The sequence below is a fragment of the Pleurodeles waltl genome, chromosome 2_2 (assembly GCF_031143425.1).
Source record: "Pleurodeles waltl isolate 20211129_DDA chromosome 2_2, aPleWal1.hap1.20221129, whole genome shotgun sequence".
Classification (NCBI taxonomy): Eukaryota; Metazoa; Chordata; class Amphibia; order Caudata; family Salamandridae; genus Pleurodeles; species Pleurodeles waltl.
This window is the reverse complement of record NC_090439.1, coordinates 714,052,119-714,074,990: the sequence shown is the minus strand read 5'-3', so window position 1 is coordinate 714,074,990 and position 22,872 is coordinate 714,052,119.

The following is a 22,872-nucleotide window of genomic DNA, read 5'->3' as shown; positions in this document are numbered from 1 at the left end:
CGCGTCGGAAAAACCTATGCAACTCTTTTTTTTCTGACTCATCTCCTCTGCAACCCCTCTATGTCATTATTTTTTATGCATCCTAGGTACTGTGCATTAAAAGGATACAACCGCTGATTCTTATGGATGAAGTCCCACCTAAAGCTTTAAAAAGTAATATCTTGACTTTATTCAGATAAATATTATCTATTTTCCTAAACTGGTGTAAAGTACTTTTTGTGGTGTTTTCACAGTGTTACTGTATGAGTTATTGCACAGATACTTTGCATATTGCTTTCTAAGTTAAGCCTGCCTGCTCTGTGCCAAGCTACCCGAGGGTGAGCACAGGATAATTTAGGTTGTGTCGTGACTTGCACTGACTTGGATTGTGTCCCTACTTGGACAGGGGGCAAACCTCTGCCAACTGGAGACCCAATTTCTAACAGGCAGGCTGACTGACTGCGTGTGACCTTTGAGGAACAAGCAGATCCAGTGGAGAGTAGGTCCTTGTATTACAGTCTTGTGGAGGCATTGGATGAGGACAGGGGGGGAAACTGTGTTGAATTCAGCAGAGACATCAAGAAGGATGAGTGTGGTAGTGCCACCCTCATCCATGAAGAAACTGGTGTTTTCTTTGGTGGCAATTAGAGCTATCTCCATGCTGTGATTTACCCTGAATCCAAAATGGAAAGGATCCAGAAGGTGGTGGTTGGTGTGGTGGCCAGCCAGTCATTTGTTGGTGAGTTACACCTGTCTGCTCTGCGCCAAGTTACCAGAGAGTGAGCACAGCATAATTTAGGCTAGGATTGTGGGCCCTACTTGGACAGGGTGCATACCTTTGCCAACTATAGACCCACTTTCTAACAATAATCAATTTATTAAGGCTAAGTTCCTTATGGGAGACTGCTAAAGTTGATTATTTACCCAAGGAGAAAGATTCTTTATCGCCAAGGTCTACACATCCTTCTCGAAATTAGCCACAGAGATTAGTTCACTCTCCCAACTAGGTTGTAAGGTATTTTTAGCGCATCTTTTAACTTTTCTTTATTTAGAGTATTCCAGTGCACTTTACCATTGGTGGCACTAGGATGCACTATATCACCAAGGACGAGTACTCATTCTGAGCTAACTGAATATTACAGAAGATTATTTTATGGTCACTCCAGGGAGAGTCTAGTATCTCATGGTCGGTTAGCAATCTAAATAGGGTAGGAGGTAAGAATGCAATCAATTTATGAGATTCTGTTCCCACTAAAAAGTAAAATGGGCAGGGATGTCTTTGGCCAGTCTACCATTTGCAATTGGGTAGCTACAGGCTTCTAAGAGGAGTTTGCCACTCCTGTCTACTCTACAAGATGAGGGAAGGATAGATCTTGGGATATTTAAAGTATCTTCCCTGGCATTATCAGCAAACAAACTAATAGCATAATTGGAGACTTTTGAATTGTATTTCTGCACAATGAAGAGCTAATAAGGGAGTCATAGGTTGGGCTAGGGGGGATGTAGAGGTTGGCAAGTAAATACTTATCGAGCTTCAAGCACTCAGTATCCTTCCAGCAAAATAGTATACTTTGTAAAAGATTTGAAGCATGACTGAAAGATTTATATGACCAAGGATATGCCATACTAAGAAGAATTGCAGTTCCTCCACTAGTATGAACTTTCTTGACAAAGTATTTTTCATGATCAAATGTTCCCACACAACAAGTCTCCAGAAGGCAGATAATATCCGTGCCCAAGGCCGCCACAGAACTGAGCTTCTAAGACTTGTGGAACATCTAGCTAAATTCCAGGAAAGGACATTAAAAACCCTTACTAAAACAGCTGGGTGTTTTGTGCTTGTATCATTGGAATTAAGTGCACCAGCTAACCATTCTACTTACAAAAATCCATCCACAGTCTAGGCTCCAGAAGTGTCATTACCAGATCCCAGGACAGTAACGGTTCTAACTTTTGCCCCAACTGAAATAAGAGTTGATTTAACGTTATTTGGTAAACCCTATACTTGAACCCTACAACTCTACAGAGGGGCATTGTCGCCATTAGCTATATTTGTGTCATGTCTTAACCGACTCCAGACTGGTGGTGATAATGGAATAACATCTATGCCCCTACTGAAGAAGTAGTTACAATTTTCTAACATTAAGTTTAAAATGAATGGTCTTAGAATTAAAAGTGACTCTAGACCTCTTCTAATTTAGAAAGTTCAACAATTGAACTGTTAAAATGTCGTTGCTCTTTATCGACCTTAAATGGCCTATTTCAGACATGCACTTTAACAGAGAGCCATTCTGATAAAAAAAAAAATCAATATAAAAACAACAACAAAATGATGAGTCAAAGGTAGGGCTTTCATTTCAGGAACCACATATTGAGCATATGGAGTTGTCTGTTCACCGTGACGCCAGAGGAGTATGGTGGGATTAGAGGCGTCAACTGTGGAATGAAGGGCAGAATGAAGGGGGTCCGACTTATTAGCCTGTTTTTGTGTAGGGGTTCGATCTCCTCTGCCCACTGGTGAAATGTGGGGAGTTGGCGCCCTTGATAAGGGAGATTGGGACAGACAGATAGGCACTACAGACTCTGTGGAGCGATCTGAGGAATCAACCTGTGAGGAATCCTTATGGTCAAATCTTATTTTCCATATTCTCTTTTTTGCTTATCCTGCATTATTTCCTCTTAGCACTCTCTCTCTTGCCCTTTTGTGTATTTAGGACGAGTTGTTGCATTGACATTGCAAGAAACGTGTTTTCTTTTCCATTAAAAATCTGAAAAAAAGCTTGTGGGGTATTTGCGGAGGCACCAATGCTCACCCTATAAAGATTTTCAGGTAGCTTAAATAAACCCTCCTGAAAAAGGAGCCCGCATCGATTTCAGGAACTTTCACTTGAGTCTTGCGGATGTTGTTATGAACCTTTAATAACGAGCACCCTACCGGGATACCAATCTCTTTAGGTTTCCTTCAATGAGCTTCAGGATGTTTTTCAACCGACCTAACATTTGCTTTTGTAGGAATGTCTTCAAGAGTCATAGTTAAAATGTCAAGAATATGATCTTAATTGTTTGTTGAATTTTAAACAAGTTTAGGCTATGTAGTGTCGCGCCCGCGTAACAACGGGACTGCAGACACTACCACTGGAGAAATGTTGTAGGGATGTTGCCACGGCACCTCTACGTGTAAGGCTAAAGTGGTTGGCCCATAGCCAATGCGAGCCAGGAAGAATAAAGAGCTCGCAGTGACGACGGGGAGCCGGGGAGAAGCAGGCTGTGTCGGAGACGGCTCCCTCTGTAACTGCGCAGCATGAAACCAAAACCGGTGTGCCGTGTAATTTATTAAACGCGCGGCGCCGGTGAAACCAAACATGACCCTGGCGACGAAGATGGGCGCCGCCCACCAGTAAAAGGAGGCGAAGCACGGTGCTCGTGCCTCGACCACGAGGCGGCCGTGCATACAAAAGAAGACCTCCACACGAAATTCAAACCTACCGGTAAGATCGCCGGCCCTCGAATGTAGACCACGCCCAAAAAAATAAAATAAAAAAATAAGGGAGCAAACAAACCACAGAATAAGAAAGGCAAAGCTGGGGGTGCCTAGCTTAAGCAGCACCTGAAGGCACAGAGGATATTATGAGACAGTAAAAAAATATATATATTTTAAGAGACAGCAAACAGTGTCTCAGCTGCAAACACCATAAAGAGAGAGACAGTCAAAAGAAATAAAACTAGTAATACAAAATGAATACCGTACCCCCCATTTAGCCATTCATAGTGGAAGGTGCCCCATCCACACAGGCAGCGCGATGGAATGAATGGGTGGAGCGTCTCATGTTTTATTTTGAAGCCACAAAAACGGAAGATGAGCAAAAACGAGCAATGGTGGTGCACCTAGGAGGAAAAGACATATACCGCATAGCGAAAACAATAAACGAGGCAGAGCCAAAGACGCATTTCACACTCATTGCAGCGCTCCGGACGCACTTTGCACCCATGGTCAATGTAGACTATGAAAGGTTCATCTTTCGACAAGCTCGACAGTCTGCTGATGAATCTATTGATATTTTCTATTTGAGACTGAAAGAGCTCGCAGCCACATGCGCATTCCACAGTGAGAATGATGAAATTAGAGGTCAAATCATACAAGGCTGTGCGTCCTCCAAGCTAAGAGAACGGATTCTTGAAGAGTCAGGGCGACCCCTACAGGACATTCTCACAATGGGGAGAACCAAAGAGCTATCAAAGGCAAGAGCGTCACATATGGAAGCAGCACTTCAGAACCCAATTAAGATGGAACAGGTAGCAGCAGTGATAGGAGCATCCTCCAAACCAAAGACACAAAAGACACTATCATTGACTAAAACATGTGGAAGGTGCGGAGGGACAAACCAACCCCTTATCAACTGCCCAGCCAATGGAAAGAAATGTGTAGGGTGTGGAAAATGTAACCATTTCGTCAAAGTATGTAGAACGACAAAGGGCACAAATACTCAAATCACAGTAAACACGGCTATAGAGACACAACCCAGAGGCAGTGACATGGATGACGATGAGGAAGGAGTACAAATAGTCCACTCCATCTTCACTATCAGTAAGGCCACAAGTCGGCAGAGAAAACTGCCCAAGTGTCAAGTACAGATAGCTGGATGTCCAGTGCACGTCATAATAGACACTGGAGCGTCCATCAACATCATGGCACAAGCAACGTACCAGAAGCTAACTCCAATTCCACCCCTTACACCGACGCAGGTCAGAGTATTTGCATATGGTCAAGTGCGACCGTTGACGATGAAAGGAAAGTTTTGTGCGATAGTATCCCACGGATCTCAAAAAATCGAAGCCTAAATTTACGTAGCAGAAGAAGGACAGCGAACGTTACTAGGGTGCCACACCGCAGAAGCCCTAGGCATCGTCACCTTCACTTTTGAGGTATACATGGAGTCCCTGAGATACATATTAGAGTCCTACGCTCATATTTTTTAAGGCATAGGATGTCTAAGAAACAAAGAACTCAAGCTACACATTGACAAGTCGGTTCAACCCATAGCTTTAAGACACAGAAGGATAGCGTTTCATTTACGCCCCCTAGTGGAAAAGGAACTATGCAAGTTAGAGTCGGCAGGAGTCATAGAGAAAGTGGAGGGCCCGACACCATGGGTATCTCCGATTGTAGTAGCCAAAAAACCCAAACAACCTGGAGAGGTCAGAACTTGTGTTGTTATGAGACTGCCAAATGTAGCCATAAAAAGAGAACGGCACATTACACCAACCATCGATGACCTAATAGGAGAACTCAGTGAAGCCAGATGGTTCTCGAAGCTTGACCTTAGATCAGGGTACCACCAACTAGTCCTAGCAGAAGTGTCCAGGTATATCACAACATTCTCTACCCATATTGGACTCCGCCGCTACAAGAGGCTAAATTTCGGAATTTCAAGTGCAGCTGAAGTTTTCCAAAACACAATAAGAGAGTTGCTAATGGACTTGAAAGGTGTCATAAATGTCAGTGATGACATTCTCATATTTGCAAAAACCATCCAGGAACACCATGACATCCTCAAAAGAGTGCTCCAGCGGATCCATGAGTTGGGACTTACCCTCCATAGAGAAAAATGTGAATTTCTCAAAGAAACAATACAATTCTTTGGATACAGCTTATCGTCACGAGGTGTTGCCCCTGACCCAGAAAAGGGGATAGACATAAAAAATGCCAAACCCCCTACGACTGTAACTGGAGTCTGAAGTTTTCTAGGCATGGTGAACTACTGTGGCCGTTTCATAAAGAACCTCACGTCACTGACTCAACCGCTGAGAGATCTCACGAAAACGGCATCAACATGGTCCTGGGGTCCTGAACATGAACTTGCTTTCCAAGCAACAAAAGAAGCATTGTCGGACAACACCATCCTGCGATATTTTGATCCCCGGCGAGAAACATCTATCGCAGTGGATGCCAGCCCAACAGGGCTAGGAGCCGTCCTCCTTCAGAAAGTCAATGAGGAAGATTGGGCCCCGGTGGCATATGCGAGCCGATCACTAACTGAGACAGAGAGAAGATATTCTCAGATTGAGCGAGAGGCAATTGCAATCCATTGGGGATGTAAACACTTCCACCTATATGTTTATGGACACCCATTCACTGTCACCACAGATCACAAACCCTTAATACCCCTCTTCCAAGGTACAGCATCCAAGCCACCTCCACGCATTGAGAAGTGGATGCTTCAATTGCAGGAATACAATTGTAAAGTGGAGTACCGTCCAGGATCAAATAACCCAGCAGACTACCTCTCAAGGCACTCCAGACCCGCCACTCAGCGAGAAGAACACGAAGCTCGTGAGACCGAAGAATACGTTAAATGTGTAGCCGAAAGATCACGACCACTACCTATCACGATGGACACGATAAGACAAGCCACAGAATCAGATGACAACATCCAAAGAGCCATTCAGCTGATACCAGACAATAAATGGCACACTGGACAGAAACAGTGGCAGTCCCTAACCCCGGAATCGAGGATAGTTATGGAAGGATTACACCGGGTAAGGCAAGAACTAACAGTCAGTGAGGACGAATGTCTCCTACGAGATCACAGACTCGTGATCCCATCCAGCCTCACGAGTAGAGTCGTTCAGCTAGCACACGCTGGTCACCAAGGGATGGTGAAGACAAAGAACAGATTGAGAACCAAGGTGTGGTTCCCACAGATGGACAAAAGGGTAGAGGAGTTGATACGGTTGTGCCACTGGTGCCAAACGACTGGAACTCCCAACACCCCAGTCCCTATTGAGACTGAGGAACGACCCCCCAAACCTTGGGTGTCAACAAGTCTTGATTTTGGAAGCTTACCCAATGGAGATCATCTGATGGTCATGATTGATGATTACTCTCGGGACCCTGAGGTAGAAATAGTTAGAACACTGACAGCGTCTGAAATCATATCAAAGATGGAAAAAATATTTGCATCCCATGGACTCGTGCAAGTGGTCAAGACTGACAATGGACCACCATTTCAGGGGAGTGAGTTCGGAGAATACCTACGGTCCCTGGGCATTAAGCACAGAAAGGTAAATCCTTGCTGGCCTCAAGCTAACGGGGAAGTAGAAAGGTTTATGAGGACACTAAATAAAGTGGTTCGGATTGCAATGACTAAGAATGAAGCAATAGAGAGAGCCATTTATTCCTTCCTCCGTGATTACCGTCTGACGCCACACTCTACCACTGGAGTAGCCCCTGGCCATCTATCAATGGGGCGGATAGTGACTGATGTCATACCCCATCATGAGTCCTGGAAGCCCAGCCCCATAACTGAAAGGAAAGAATATGCCAAGAGGAAAAACTCAAATGATGGAACAAGCAGGCGCAGGAGAGCGCGTCAGTCGGACATACAAGAAGGAGACGCCGTGCTCATAAAGGACCGATTCCCGGGGAGCAAGTTTCGTCTTCCGTTCGAAGACAAGCCGTGGACAGTCACCCGCCGTCAAGGATCGATGATTGTGGCAAAGCGAGGCCATGAGCAGGTGGCGCGGAATGTATCATGGTTTAAGAGATTCCACGCTCCCTCCGAAGTCCCCAGTGCCAGTCCCGGACATAGCCCCTCAACAACTGAAGCGGATGAGGCTGAAGAGGATGAAGAACTAGAGCACCGTTTGAGTGATCCTGCTCCTGAGAATATGGAGCGTGTCTGTGACAGACAAGACAATAACTCTGACACTGACTCAAGAGACCCCGCTTCACGAGGAGGTAGCGATCTCCGGTCGAGATACCACCTGAGAAGCAATCCTGCGCCTTCTACGATGCTGCGTGACTTCCTCGTATGAGCCAATAGAGCTAAGTTGTTAATTAATATTGTTCTACCAGCGTGGTGGTGTGTTTCGTTTGTTTGTTGTTAAATTTTGGGAGGGATGTAGTGTCGCGCCCGCGTAACAACGGGACCGCGGACGCTACCACTGGAGAAGTGATGTAGGGGTGTTGCCACGGCACCCGTACGTGTAAGGCTAAAGTGGTTGGGCCGTAGCCAATGCGAGCCAGGAAGAATAAAGAGCTCGCAGTGACGACGGGGAGAGGCAGGCTGTGTCGGACACGGCTCCCTCCATAACTGCGCAGCATGAAACCAAAACCGGTGTGCTGTGTAATTTATTAAACGTGCGGCGCCGGTGAAACCAAACATGACAGGCTAGAGGACAGAATTCATTCCAGACAGCATAGAGCTTCGGAATATTTAATATAAACCCCAGAGAAAGGAGTAGAAACTTTCATTGTACGTTCTGTAAATCTTGATAAGTTAGAAACTGAGGATAAGACTTTACTTGGAGTGCTGCAGAATAAAGACATGGGGATTTTCTTAACTAGGGAAGCCAAAGGATTCAGATTTGTTGGTGCTATAGGCATATGATTGGCAGAGTTGGGTGTGACTGGTCACACAATATCCGTCAGAATGTTGTCCAGTACTAGAGGTGCAGATGGATCAAGAAGTCCGGTGACTTCTTTGCTGGGCCTTCATCCTTTATTATTTGAAGAGAGTAGGGATTTTGATCCAATAACCTAATATCACCCAGAGCAGTATTCCTTTCACACTCTACCCTGGTATTAGAGGCAGAAGATTTAAGAAGATACACAGGGATAGAGGAGAACACCTTCAGTGCTCCAATGTGATATGATTTATTTCTAAAGGGAGTTGATTTTGTTTTGTGGCGAGCTCTAGTGGAGATTAGCTTTCCCAACCTCAATTTGTTTGCCATCATTTCCAAAGATGGAGGTTAAAAAATACACACGTAGGATTGATTAAGGCTTCAATCTTATGATTTGTAGTGATCTAGGACACTCTCAAATCTATGTTCGTGCTGCGTTTAAAGCCTTGGTTGATAGGGCAGTAGGGTTTGCCCTCCCTAGTTCACCCCATCCCCTGAGAGGTTACCCATACCCCTCAATGCCTCAAGCTGAGGGGGTGCCCAAAAAGAGGGGACTATGGGCCTGAGTTTGTCACAACCACCTCAAGCATAAACAGGGACAGGCAATGTGGCCTGTCATGAGCACACCAGTGACAGCTCTGAAGCCCTGCCTGGAAAAATGGACTAAGCACCTGCATTTAAAAGACTCAAAATCCGTCCCCTTGCGCTCTTGCACTTTCACACTCTCGCCTGTGGGCCTTGGAATGGGCCAAGGTCTGAGTAAACAACGGTAGAGGTGAGAGAGCCAAAGAATATCCCAAAGGCTACAGTTGAGGGATGTGGCTGTAGAATGTGGACAGAGAGAAGACTGCTGGGGGCTGAGTGCATAATCGGGGCCAAGCAGGGCATGTTTGTGGGAACAAAGCAGAAGCAAGCTGCAATAGCTTCCCTGAGCATGCAACACTCAATCCTATACGTCTGGTGCGTATTGCACCGAGCTCCCTCCTGCCATGTGATTCGGTGTCTGACTGATGTAACTGCGGGCCACTGTAGTTGAATGTCCTTGGGCTGCTCCGCTACGGACCCACCGTGAAGCTCCCTGTTCGCTGCTCCGCCATCAAGCATCACAAGTCAGCACTGGATGGCACAGAACAATAATGCATTGTGAAAAGAAAAGTCATTCTTTTGGTAATTCTGAAGTGTGATGTAAACAAAAATTTGATAGAATGAGAACAAATCAGGAACACTTAACTTGGTGATGTGCAGATGATAACTATTTGCTGACACCAAAATTCCACACAATACCGTTTGTACAGTATATAGTTTTATCAGTAAAACTACATGTTATTGGGAAAGTTTAGGTCAATTTCAACAGAAAATGTGCTGTAAATGACAGCGAACTTTTAAATCATAGTTGAGTAACTTATTTATTAAAAGTGAGATATTTTAAGTGTGAAACATTCCTGTCCCCAACTTGATGAAAATGCTATTGATAAACTAAGAGGCAAGTCAGTGGTTATGTGTACCCTATTGTGGGCTAGATTCTTATTATACATGGAGCAAACGTTCAGTTTAATTAATAAATAAATAAATGCCTTTTGTCTACAGCAGACATGCTGCACTTACATGTTTGAAAGTGCTCTCATATATGATAACGAAGAAAAAGCAACTTTGAAATATTTGCCAGGATCACTGAATTCGAGACAAATTGTTTATGTGCTTATCAATTGTAATTTTTTTTTATACAATTGCAAACAATAAAATAAGTAGCAACATGAGGCTCTAGCCACACCAAACAGTGTACAGGATTCCCTATACCAACTTCAGTACAAGCCATCAAGAAGCAATCAGCATGCCTAGGTTCAACCCACAATACTCCTACAATTTACCCCAGATTTTGGCATGTTTCTGTTGACAGCCCCTCACCGCATATACGGGAGCTTCATGTTGTGCGCTCCAGCCACTCCTCTGACCCCCATAGACAAGGTGGGCGTATGCCAGCAGTTCCATAATCAGGCTATGTCCCATTTTGCCATCAAGGGGCCACACCCTCTGTGCTTTTTTCCTCTCTGGTGTTGGCAAGGTCATCCAACATTCCCAATAAGTCACCAATTTGAGATTAATTTTTGGGTCAAGAGCATTGCAGTTAGGTTGAGTAGATTATTCAAGTCACTTGACCCACAGCACTGGTAAGAATTTTATGGTCCTTCGTTCTGACTAGAGCTAGGTATCACGTCACCAAGAGAGAGAAAAATGCTTTCCCGTGTTGACTGAGAACCAGAATAATGGTAACGTGTTGACTGAGAACCCTTTGTTCTGTCTGGAAAATCTTGATTTGTTTGCTTGCTCTTCATTCTTTGGGTATTATGCTTATGTAGCCCACTGCATGCTGGTTCTGTTCCATTTGGTTGCGAAGCATATTGCATGCTGGGAGTAGACCAATACCGTCATAACTTCGTGTTTAAAACTCTTGTGGGAGAGAGTTTTACCAGGAAAGCAGCATTGGGAGCAGTGCTGTCAGTCAGGCAGAGGCGAAGCAGGCGACTGGAAACTGTGGCACACAACCAGTGGCAGCTGGAGTATACCAGTTGAGTAGCCACACCTCTGATTCGCACAAACAAGTGTAAGGACTTCGGGCGCAAGGGAAGCGGGCAGCATTTAGGACACATTAATCGTTCATTGTCTGGCAACTCTGGCATGCTGAGTGGCTTTTCTTGCTGCTGTCAGTGCATTCACCTGGCCTCCATACCTACACCGTTGTTGCTTTTGCCCTTGTGTTACCCTGTGTGTCCCTTGTTCCTCCCTGAGTGATTGTGGAGCAATACTGATGCATCCTGTGAGGCTTCCCTCTCCATTTCTTTAAAATAGTTACCTTGACTGCTGATACGCTCTTCCCTTTCTAATGCCTCCGACCTCTTCAGCTTCAGAATGGTGGGGCCATCCTGCTTTAAAGTGCAACTTTTTTTTATGTTCCCTCCTCCTTTGTCTTTAGGAAGCTCCATGAGGGAGGGGCATCTATATGGGCAGTCCATGTTTGGTAATACATTATGCATATATATGTATTATATCTCCTGCTGAGGTGCGGCCTGGAGAAGCTACATTGTTTGTTATCTCTACCCCACCCCCTTTTCTCCAGAGTGTTGATTGTTTTTTCCAGAGGGCTTGTGTTTAGTGGTAAAATATTACACTTACAGGAAGCAGGTGGATAGGCATTGGAAGGATTATTGAGAATACTATTTTGAAGTCTGATACTGATGTGGAGTGGGTAGCAGGTGTTTAATTTTATTTGAGATTGTTGTTTCTTTTTATATTGATTTGCTGCTGTATTTGCCCTATCTGCTATGATATTGTCCCATCTCCCAGTGATACTACAAGAATTTGGAAGATGTAGTTCTTAATTGATCAAAATCCATAATCTGCCCTCTGGTGCTGGAAATGATTCAGTGTCACTCATTGTCCATTGAAAATAGCAAGATAACCCATTAAACATGTGGCCAGAGAGTAAAAAAAATGTACCCTCTGAACTTGCTGCTGCTGCAAATAGGGCTGAGTGAAGGTATCGGATATTGGTCTTGGCTCCCATTCAGCCTAGTCAAATTCTATGGGAAGGAGTTCCTTCCTATGTCTGTCTCAGACCGTTGTATGATGCAGTGTCTGACGGAGGCATAGGTTTACAAGACTTGATGAAAGATTATTGGGTTCCCCCGTTGCTAGTGGTGTATGTGACCATGGACTTTGGGACTTAGGTTTACCAGACTTGATAAAAGATTATTGGATTCCCCAGTTGCTAGTGGTGTGATCAATGGCTTTGGGTTTAAGGCTGAAAATGGCACATACCCAGGGGGTCCCTACTGTGTATAAACTGTAAGGATTATGGATCCAGAGCCCATGTTCCTGGCCACTTTTTTAGTGATACAGGACTATAGGGGTGATTTAGTTTCGTGTCTGGAACGGAAAGATGTCTAGTCCTTTTTTACTCCGAGAAGCGTCACTAAAGGAGGCTTAGCAAGCTATTGGGTGCTTATTGGTCTGAAAGTGTACAGAAAGGGTCATACTTGAAGACCTTTACCCCTTAAATATTTTGAGCAAGTAGGAACACTTTCTTATCCTGAGGTAATATTTGTATTGTACCTGTAGATGCTTGGGAATGCTGCAGAATTCTATAAGTATGTTGTTATTGAAAAGTATCTTACTAGAGAAAAGGCTGAATGATATTTTTTTCTGAAATGCTCATATTTGCAATCTAACTTTCAAGTGGTTTGATTCAGAGGTGAGAAGGAAATTTTATGTTGATTGACGTAGAAATGTTTTGATTGTTGCAGACTATTTAATTGAATTTTACTTTGATACAATTGAAGTACTTGTATGAGTATATTTCAAGCCCCAGGTTCATTAAATGATATGGCTCCCAAAGAATGCAAACACCAGACAGTGTTCCCCCTTTATGGATTGGCACAAAACGTGCTATACCAACAGACAACTACTCTTTCCTAGCTACTGCCAAATTTTGTGCAGATTCATCACAGTGCCAAGCTTATTGGCAAACAAACAAATTTTTGTCCACCCATGTTTAACTGTCTCTCCCTTTACAGATATGCAGAACTTTGAAAATACCAATAGTAATCTAAATGTGCTCAGTGTCTGATATATTTCAGACTTATCATCAAACAGTGCCAAAGTTATAAGCAAATTAACAAATAGCTTTTCAACTAACAAGATATACATAAGAGTTAACCCTGTGAATCCTGTCCGGCATATTTTTCACAAATATCTAAAAAAACTACTGAAAGGATTTACACACAAGTTCTAATTTCATGCAAAGTTTGATAACAATTCATTCAGCATTTTTTTTGCTGTATCTTGCGACAAAACTCTTAGGGAATGGGAAATGATAACTTTTTTCACCACCCCAATACCTTTAACTTTTGTCCCCTGGACAGATATTCACCAAACTTAGCGTGCTGAAACACAGCTGGCTGAGTGGGTAGTTGTGTGCAAAGTGGACCCTGAGGCCAAAAGTCATAAGCAAATAAAAAAATGCCTTTTTACCGTAGAGTGCAGCTGAACCATAACTACAGAGCGGTGACTGCCACTGGGTTATATGTATATATCGCAGTTCATAATAGAACGGCAGCATCTCTAAGCAGCTCCAGTTACCTGTTCTGAAGATGACCCTTTTCAGTCCGTGACCTGTAGGATTGCAATGTCGACCACAGTAAGTTCGACATAGTTTTATCATTGTAATTCATATGTTTTTACTACCATTCTGTGCTCAAAAGCAGCGTATCTTACTTGTTTCTGTACATATTTTAATGTACATGTGGAATGTCGTCCAATATCCAAGATAGATCAGCTTTTAAACGAGGCAGGTGGTTGACCTTTAAACATCACTAATCTGATTAGTGGCTACTCGCAGATTGTGCTTTTCACAGGAAAGAGAGCATTTAGAACGCGAGGGGAACGTAAGCAGTTCCAGGTCATGTACCTTTGCCACTTTTCAGTGCTTGCTGCTGAATGACATCCTCACTGGCCTGGAGAATTTCCGCTTTGCCTGCTTAAATAGCAAAGAGCTCTTCAGCATTACCTGTAAGAACCATCTGAGCCAGCTTCGGAGAGTTCTGCAGGCACTGTAGACAGGAAAGCTCTTGATCAAGGCAAGCAAGTTCCAGGTCGGGCAGAGCTTAGTGGTCTGTCTCAGACACCAAGTAAGCAGAGGAAAGGTCCACCCTCTGGCAGTTAAACCCACGTTGCTTTGGACTGGAAAAGTATCATGACCCCGATTCAAGTCTGCTAGCTGCATCTGTCTGTTGCTCACTAGCAAAGTGCTAGGATTTGTTGGATGCTATGAGCACATCCACAGTGCCTCCTTTTACCATGCATGTCTACCGGCCGATGACCAGACCTTGATACAACTAGCTTGTTGGTGGCAGCTGATTTATAGTCATGGGGTAAAGGTGTTTTATTTTTACCTATACTGAAGCGAGGAGACTACCTAACAGCTGCAGTTACCAGTATCTATGCAGCCTGCTGCCACCGTCCTCCCTGATTCCTTCTGGTTTTGTGGGGTGTGTGAGTAGGTCTTTGCTACAACAGAGGTCTGCTACCAGTGGGTTGGGACCCCTGTGTATGCATGTAGTCCCTGTGGAGTCCCGTGTGGGATTTACTAATTTTCATAGCTGCTGTCTCCCCTTTTCCCTGCCTGACCCAGCAGTGTTGTTGCTATTTATTTGCTGTAAATATTAGCTGAAGAAACCATTGAGAAATATGTATATTGAAAACAAAGTCATCCTGAATGGAGCAGGGAGAATATTGTGTGTACACCATCAGTAAGCTGTACCAATTTCAGTTAGCCTGAAACCTAAAAGAAGTAACGACGGAACAAAAATACTGTGGCCACCTCATGGTCAAAGCTGGACACTTGCATGACATAATAGGTTACAGCCTATCCCTCATATCCTGTGTCCCGCCTCACCAAAAATCCAGGGCCAAGTAACAATCCCTAATTGTACAAGGGGTCATCTGTCTTCAGTCAGAAAAATAAGAGAATAGTTCAACTTGGTAGCAGGTTGCCATGAAACTACATCACATCTGAAGCATGTTCATGTTTGTATGATTAGCTCCCTCAAAAGGTTTGGAGCTAGCCTTTAATTTGAATAATTAGTTGGCTGAACCCAAGTTCCACAGAGTTGAGACTGGACCAATTCTTGGTAAAGGCGTCTGTTTATCTAGGTAACAAGGTGTGATGCATGATTTTGGGTAGAATGTAGATTTTCCTAGTTTATGACGGAAAGTCTTAATTTTATTAAAGACACGGAGACGAGTATTATGCGTTTCTTTTCTCGCTTTATTAATACGGCAGCAGTCAAGAAGAAAACTACAAATCCTATAAGTCTAACACAGACAGACAATGGGATTAAAAAGGTAGTATAAGAATGTCTCAGCCAATAGGAATGACCCCATGCCATTATGATGTCACTTGACTGCAAGCAGCCCTCTTTTCTTGCGAATAAAGTCAATCATTGAAGAATAACGGGAATAGAGAACAAAGGATAAACAATGCCATAAGAAAAGCAAAAACATCAGAACAAAAGTCCAGTATCCTGTGAAGGAAGGGATGATCCATTAAATCCGAGGGATACGATTCCAAACTTGAAGTAAGTTGAAACTCCACATGATGCCAGGAGGTCCAATTAGGATGCTGGTTGCATGGCCGAAACTGGCGCTGGAAGAAAGGGAGGGAGACAAAAACAAAGTTTAAGCCAGAGGTGGGATAATACTCGCCTCCGTGTCTTTAATAAAATTAAGACTTTCCGTCATAAACTAGGAAAATCTACATTTTATGACAAGACCGGAGGCTCCTATTATGCGAGTTTAAAGCATATTAATTACATTCAACAAAACATTATCAACAGGTTTGCAATAAAAAACTCTAAAGGTATTATCGTTGGACCAGTCTGCAGATTTGAGAATATCCTCCAATCGAGAACCTGCCCAGAAGGCCTTGGAAGCCATAGCCCCTCTGGCAGTGTGAGCTCCAAATCTGGAAATATCTATGCCCGCTAAAGACATGATCCATCTAACCCAACGCGCTAAAGTAGCAGATGAAACCGGGTTATGAGGTTTCCTGAAAGAGATAAGAAGTTGGGAAGAGGATGTTCTCAAATCCGCAGTTTTTTGCTCATAAACTTTGAGACATTGGCCTACACATAATTTCGGATGTTGAGGGAAATATGGATAAAAAACTGACGATAAGTTGGTCTTGGTACGTCGAACAACCGAGAGCAATACCCCCGAAGGAGTGAATTGGCGGTTGGAGACGACCAATGCTTTAACATCCGATAGACGTTTGATCGAAATTAAACATAATAACATTGTTAATTTGGCAGATAACATTTTTAGTGATAAACTTGGGTTGTCTGGCAAAGAGTTCAAATATTTTAGCAGAGCATTAACATCCCACAATTTATTGTACTTCGGTAGAGGAGGTTTGGAAAATTTTACTCCCTTTAGTAATCGGCATACCAGCGGGTGTTCGCCTACCGGTTTTCCATTGACATGTGTATGGTTAGAAGAAATAGCTGACCTATAAAGGTTGATAGTACGGAAAGCTTTACCTTTGCTGGCTTCTGCGGGCAAGAAATTGACTATAAAAATTACATCTATTGAAAAGGGATTAATGTGCCTTCCCAAACACCAGCCGTCCCATAAAGACCAGGCTGCCTTGTAGGCTTTCTTGGTGCCAGGGGCCCAGGAATTTGCGATGTATTGGGAAGCTTCTGACGAAATGAGAGGGAAAGGTTGGGAATTCCTGAGACCTTCCAGGCGGATAGAGTAAGGATATTGTCCGTAACGAGGGGGTGAGGACGATGAAGAGGGTCTAGAAGTAAGTCTGGGAAGGACGGAATTAGCAGGAGAAAATCCACCAAGAGTTCCAGCAAGATAGGGAACCATACCTGGGATTGCCAAAACGGGACTATGAGAATAAGAGAGGCCTGTTGACGTCTGGCTTGTGCTAAGACTCTGTTGATCATGATAAAAGGGGGAAAGGCGTAATTGAGCGAATGAGACCAATCTTGTAAGAAAGCATCTGATGCTAAGGCTAAGGGATCTGGACGCCAGCTGTAAAATCGAGGAAGTTGTGTGTTCAGTCGGGATGCAAATAGGTCTATGGAGAGCGGACCCCAGAACGATTGTATCCTGTGGAAAATTGAAGGGTGAAGTTTCCAATCGCTGGAACCCCGAAGATGACGAGAATGCCAGTCTGCCACAGAGTTGAGGACTCCCGGGAGATATTCTGCATCAACCGAAAGATGGTTTGAAAGGCAAAATTCCCAAAAGCTCTTGGCTAGATCCGCCAGAGGTTTGGACTTTGTACCTCCAAGATGATTTATGTATCTGACTGCGGATATATTGTCCATTCTGAGAAGTATTGCACAATGGACCTTGTGTTTTGCCAGGCTTCTGATTGCAAAGGAGCCGGCAAGCATCTCTAAACAATTGATGTGCAATTTGGACTCCTCTATAGACCATGTACCCCCAGTCGAGATGGGACCACATCGGGCCCCCCAGCCTAGATGACTTGCATCGGATTCTAACACAAGATCTGGGGATGACGGAAATATACTTTTTCCGTTCCAAGCGTCTAAATGGTCTATCCACCACTGAAGCTCTGTGCGAGATTTGAGATCTAAGGGAACGAGGTCGGAATAAGATAGCCCTTTTCTCAAGTGTTGGATCTTTGATCTTTGAAGTGAGCAGTAATGGAGGGGGCCTGGAAAGATTGCTTGGATGGAAGAGGAAAGCAGACCTACTATTCGAGCTAATGTTCTGAGAGAGATGAGAGAGGTGCGAAGAATCTGTAGAATTTCCGACTTTATGGATTTTATTTTTGTCGTAGGAAGAAGAAGAGTAGCCGAAATGGAATTGATCTGGAATCCCAAGAATTCCAGGACTTGAGAGGGGGTTAGTAGAGATTTTTCTCTGTTTATAATGAAACCTAGGTCTTCTAAGAGAGAACAAGCAGTCTGCAAATGGAGTAGTAGAATTTGAGGAGACTGATTCAAAATGAGGATGTCGTCTAAGTAGATTAGGAGCCTTATACCCTGAGCCCTTAGATAAGCAACTACGGGCTTGAGAAGCTTGGTGAAACACCAAGGGGCAGACGATAGACCGAAGGGTAGAGAGGTAAAGTGATACGTTTGATCTAACCATAGGAACTGAAGGAATTTTCTGGAATCTGGATGTACAGGAACCACTAAGTAAGCGTCCTGAAGATCCAGCCTGACCATCCAGTCGTTTTGGAGAAGTATATCTCTGAGATGAAGAATTGTCTCCATTTTGAAATGTCGGTACACCACAAACCGATTGCAATGTTTTAGATTGATGACCGGACACATCTTTTTGTTTTTCTTTTAAACTAGGAAATTTGGGCTGGTAAAACCCAAGGGATGAGGACGAGTGATTGAAATTGCTTGTTTTTGCAAGAGAGATCTTACCTCGGCAGATATCAACTCGTTCATTTCTGCAGAAAAATGGGGAAGGGAAGTGAAAAATGTTTGCACCGGAGTAGAATAGAGCTCTATCTTGTAACCCTGTACCATGTTTAGAACCCAGACATCTGTTGTAATTGTTAACCAATTTGAAAGAAAATGGACAATACGACCCCCTGTTGGAAAGAGACCAACTTGAGGGCTTGCCTGTAGGGTTGGAGGCTCTAGGATGCCTGAAGGACCTGGCACGGTAACCTCTGCCACGCTGGGGGTAGAATTGAGGTCTGAAGTCTTGTTGGTAGGAATTGTAGTAAGCTCTGGAGCCTTGATTGGAAAAACCACGGCCGGTAAAGCGGCCCCTGCCTCTACCGGCCCTGGCAAAAACCCGTTGATTGAACATCTTCCTCATGGATTGCTGTGCTTTATCCAAGGAGGTAAATGTGGCTACATACTTGCTGAGGTCCTTTTTGAAGGAGTCCCCAAACAGTTGTCCCTCAGTATGGATCTGAGGTTGTACAGTCGCCAAATTAATTAATTTAGGGTCCAATTTGATAAGGAAGCCTTTACGTCTCTCGTGAATGAAAGCGGAATTAGCATTCCCTAATAGGCAAAAACAACGTGGGACCCACAAGGAAAGTTCCTCCAGGTCTAAAAAGGTACCATCCAGTCTGGATGCCTCCACCATGTCAAAGATTCTTGTTAAAGGGCCAATTACGTCGAGTAACTTGTCCTGGCAGGACGACCACGCTCTATCTACCCCTTTGCGAGGGTCCTTGCCCTGTTTGGTAAAAAAGGTTATCATTGCTGGTCAATGGCTGGAGTAGTGGTTGCCTTGTGCGGAAGCACTGGACGTGGACATTCTGATTTCAGTTTGGCTCTGGTTTGTTTATCAAGGGGGGAGAATAACTTTTGAGCCACATAACAGCCAACATGTTCAGCAGGGAACCATTCTGTAGAGTTGGGATGTAGTATGTGGGAGGGATCGAACATAGGAAACCCTTCTGCATCAAAAAGGGGGGGGGGGGAACAGAGGGAACCTTAGGTTTCTTTGGAGGGGGAGCACTAAAAGAATCATCATCATCTTTGTCAGAAGCGTAGTAGTCCGAATCAGCGTCTGGCATGTCCTCATCAGTATCTGGAGCAGACGCCGTGGGAATAGAAGGGGATATATTATGTTGTTTGAATTTTCTTTTTAGAGAGGGTCTGGGAGCCATATTGTTATACTCCTTGGCAGGAGCCTTATGAGGAACCGCGTCCTCTGGCATGTGTGAGTTAAACTCACTCTCCTTTTGAGTCAAACCCGAGGGATTGACTGGCAGGCGTTGACTGCATTCCCCCGCAGTCTGGGCCGGAGACTTGGATAATAGGTTAGAAAAATTTGATTCCAAGTTTTTTGATAATTTTTGAATCGATGAAGCCATTGCCTGCTGAACAGAACTTTTAATAAAATTGCGAAGTTCATTTCTAATATCCTCTACACTGGGAACACTCTGTTCCATTGGAGAGGTATTAGGTTCCATAACAAAGAAAAATATATTTTTTAATTCAAGGGAAAATATCCCAAGCAATAGGCAGGAAATATCCTTAAACAATTAATAGGGCTAAAAACCCAGGCAACCGAGGGTTAACAGTGAGGAATAAACAAACTTGGAGAAGAAAAAACTCCTCCTCCCCCTGGGCGGGGCTGAGGAACGAGTATCAGGACTGGGGCAGAGGCTGGGCAGCGGCTGAACTGCAAGCGTCGAACAACCTCAGCGAAGGTAAGAAGATCGCGATACTTGAGGAGCCTGTTCCTCGCGTCAGGAAAAACCGAATGACGGTTATTTCCTAGACGCGAGGTAAACACGTTAAGAATGCAGCGCGCGAGGCGCGCACAAAGTTGTTCAAATTCTCGGCCCAGGAGCAACCGGCGTTGTTACCTGGGGTCCGAGAGAGGAGCGCAAGTAAAGCGCACTATTAATCAATGCGGCAACATGCCGACAACAGCGTATGGAAGAGGAACACAATTAATTAAAATAATTTGTAAACAAACAGTTTAAATAAAGTAGCGACATGAGAGGATTTTTTTTTAAAACTTATCTTGACTGCAGCAGCAAGAAAAGAGGGCTGCTTGCAGTCAAGTGACATCATAATGGCATGGGGTCATTCCTATTGGTTGAGACATTCTTATACTACCTTTTTAATCCCATTGGCTGTCTGTGTTAGCCTTATGGGATTTGTAGTTTTCTTCTTGACTGCTGCTGTATTAATAAAGCGAGAAAAGAAACGCATAATAGGAGCCTCCGGTCTTGTCATAAAATTCCTGTCACAATAACAGTGGAAACCCAGAGATATAGGAGGCCAGAACCACATGGAGGTCAGATTTGGGAGAAAGCCAGTCAGGCTGCAAAAGGAAGACCACGGACTCCCTTACAATCTGGCACAGCTCTTCTGTTGAAAAGGTTTCTATTAGTACAGGCCTCTTTAACAAGCTCCAAGAAGCTTTTTGAGACAATGGAGACCCTGGGGACTTTCTGGCCAGGAGATGGGAAGATTGACAAGTGAAAGCCAGCAGAAGTAGCATCCAAGATCTAACAGTTTGGACGAGGCTCCTAAGGGCCTGGAGTCGGAGACACAGATACAGAATCCCACTGGGACATTTTCCTCATGCCTAAGCTGGTAAAATTCAAAGGACATTATCAGCAGCTCACATAACCACCGATCCAGAAAGGATACAAACAAATAGGATGGCACTATACTGACAAGAGTCGACGCAGACCCCATAAAATGAAGTACAGAATGCCCATGGGCCCTACATAAAGGGCAATCTAACAGCATTCCTGGAGAGCCAACAGACCCAGATGTACTTGGAGGAGTGTTGACTGAATGGAGGTTTCCACTGAAAATCTGAGAGACCTGAACTCTGCGAGTGAGGACCATTAAACAAGGATTTTCGTCCCTTAGATTCTTTATTAAGGAGATGTTTTAGCAGCATGTATAAGGTGTTAGAAAAAGTGCAATCCTTGATTCAAAATGTATCTACAGCTAAGAGTTTTGCCAGGGCCTTCAACACCAGGGACACTCAACTAAGGATTGTTTGCTGAGGGGTTCCAGGACAGGTGGAAGTACTAACAGAATAAAAGCAGCTGCAACCAGTTTTTCCTCAATAGGCCAGACCAGTAGAGGCAGATCCTAGAAAGCATTGCCTAGATGGTGTAAAAAATTACTTTGTAAGTGAGTGCAACAGCTCAAGCAGTCCTGTGCATTGGGGTAAATTTGTGTGAGATGAACAGAATGGGGTGGGGGTCACTATATTGCGGTTAAAATATCAACCAGGAAAAATACTGTATCTACAATATGAACTATCACTTTGTTGTCCAGGTTAGTAGATGTGGAGTAAAAATAGTAAATCTGCAATTCATTTTGTGTACTTATTTGGACAATATAGTGAAAGTAGATATCTTGAAGGCAATATCTTTGTAGTCTGATACTTCAGTGACAGTACACCTGGTCTCTCCTGAGGGCATGGGTCAGCTGGAGGTATCTGAACTGCTGTATCTTGGCCAAGCTAGATTCCTGTTGCAATGACTCGAAGGATCTGAAGTCATCCCCCAGGACCATATCCCGAGTGTCCTGATCCCAATTTGCTCCCAACCTCGAAAGCCCATGAGTCTTCCTGTTTTAGAAATCACAGTAACTTTCCAAAGGGGAGTAGCTCAGGTGAGTCTCCTCTTCCAGTCCAAGGTGGCAGTAGGATCACCCCAGGCCCACAAGGCGGCCCTGGTTGGCCCCGGCATCGATCTTCTATCCTTCGTCTCATTGACATAGTGAACATAAGAAGCTCTCTCTATGGCTCTAAGGACTGTGATCCCACTCACTAATCATACACAACTGAGTAGCCCAGTGATATGGTTTAATATCTGAGAGTGCTAGGCCACCGTTATACGTAGATCAGTAAAGGAGTTTCAGAACTATTCTTGGGTGACCCCCATCCCAGAGCAGGGTACAAAGTGTATTGTCTAGTTCATCGAAGTAGGCCACCAGGATAATAAAGGAAGTGTTCTGCAAGGGATACAATGTGGTCAATGTAATCATTTTGAACAGGGATACGCTACCCATAATTGTCAATGGTAGCCCTGGTCACCTATCTAAGTCATCACGAAACTCAGTCAGCACTCTGTCTAGGTTAAATTCTAAAAACCTGTCTCAGTCTCTGATAATATAGATGCCTAGATATTTAAAACTTGTCTAAATCAGGCAAAAGTCCACTCCCCACTACATGCCCCAGTCCCTCCCAGCACCCTAACTGGAGGGTCACAGGCTTGGCCTAGTTGATGCAAAACCCTGAGAAGGTCATAAAGGCACGAAATACCAACAATACTGCAGTGATCGAAAGTACAGTCTGATTGGTGTGTACCAAATCCGCTATCACCTCTGTGAGCCTGGTAGGGAGAATTTTGGCCAAGATTTTACTTTCAGTATTGAACAGGGAGGTAGGCCTATATGAGTAGCACTGATTTGGTGGCTTCCCCTCCTTTAG